Source organism: Arachis ipaensis, chromosome B02 (assembly GCF_000816755.2).
Source record: "Arachis ipaensis cultivar K30076 chromosome B02, Araip1.1, whole genome shotgun sequence".
In the NCBI taxonomy this organism is placed as follows: domain Eukaryota; kingdom Viridiplantae; phylum Streptophyta; class Magnoliopsida; order Fabales; family Fabaceae; genus Arachis; species Arachis ipaensis.
Genome location: NC_029786.2, coordinates 52,957,245 through 52,958,461, shown reverse-complemented (window position 1 = coordinate 52,958,461; position 1,217 = coordinate 52,957,245).

Below are 1,217 nucleotides of genomic sequence, written 5' to 3'. Positions count from 1 at the left end.
ATTTTTTAAAAAAGATATTTTTAGTATCTTTATTAAAGTGATTTCTTTAACTTTATTATAATTCAAAAGCAAGCTTTTATTTAATTAATTAATGTCTAAAACTTTTGTCGTACATGAACCGTGAGTGATAATTATATTTCTTTATATGTAATGTCCAAAACTTTTTATCGCATAAAAGAATTCTTGTGTATATCATAATTAAAAAGGATAAAAATATATATAATAATTAATAATTTCTCCAAAACTTTAATTAATCAATTAATTTAATTTCATCTTTGTACACATGCAGTTCATGCTAATATCCAATTAAAGCAATGGGAGAAACAAAGAGGTACTGAGCTATAGGATTGTTGTCACAAATCTATTATAAGTTGCTATAATTTTCTTCGTGGTCCATCTGAAAAGTGGAATATATATGGTTTGATGAGGATAAATTAATTAGACTATAGACACAAGCCTATGGGATATGATGCAGAAAATAGAAATTTGTGCCAATAATATAAGCTGTCATGTGGTTAACACTTAACATGCATGTTTATTACTTTTTCTAGGGAAAAAAAAAACCATGGTGGTGGTATGTTAGTGCTACTGCATGCAAAAATAATATACCTTATATCGGAAATAGAGGGTTAAATGACAACATTTTATAGAGTTGGATATTTCATTATTTGAAGAGACTACATAAGGCCTTCAAACACAATTAACTATTGGTACTTAACAATTAAAGGCCCAATACACTTTTTAAAACAATTTTAATACATTTTTTATCGGCCCAAAATTCAACACGTATTGACAATGAAAGTGTGACAGCACACAGGTGCATCAATCTCCTCATTTGGACCTGTGGAGGCTATAACTCACCCCTTTTCACCAGCATATTTCGTCCAATTACTCAGAAAAATAAACTCATTAATTTTTTTGTCATGCATCATAGTTAGTTAGAGAAACTACGAACAGTGTGTTTTCTACACGCGTGGTGTTCTAATACTGGTTTACGTGTTGTTGCTAGCCATCTTTGTAATTTTAAATAAATTTTGACCGTATAAAATTTAGGATGTTTAAAATTGATGACTTTGATAGTTTAACATATTTATTATTTGTTAGCTGGTTCTTTATTGCTACCAATTTTTTCTGAGAGTATGTTAAATAGTTTTCATCTCTCGCAATGTATCGCCATTGTTATATCTTAAAATGTTATCAGAATCCAAATCCAAACA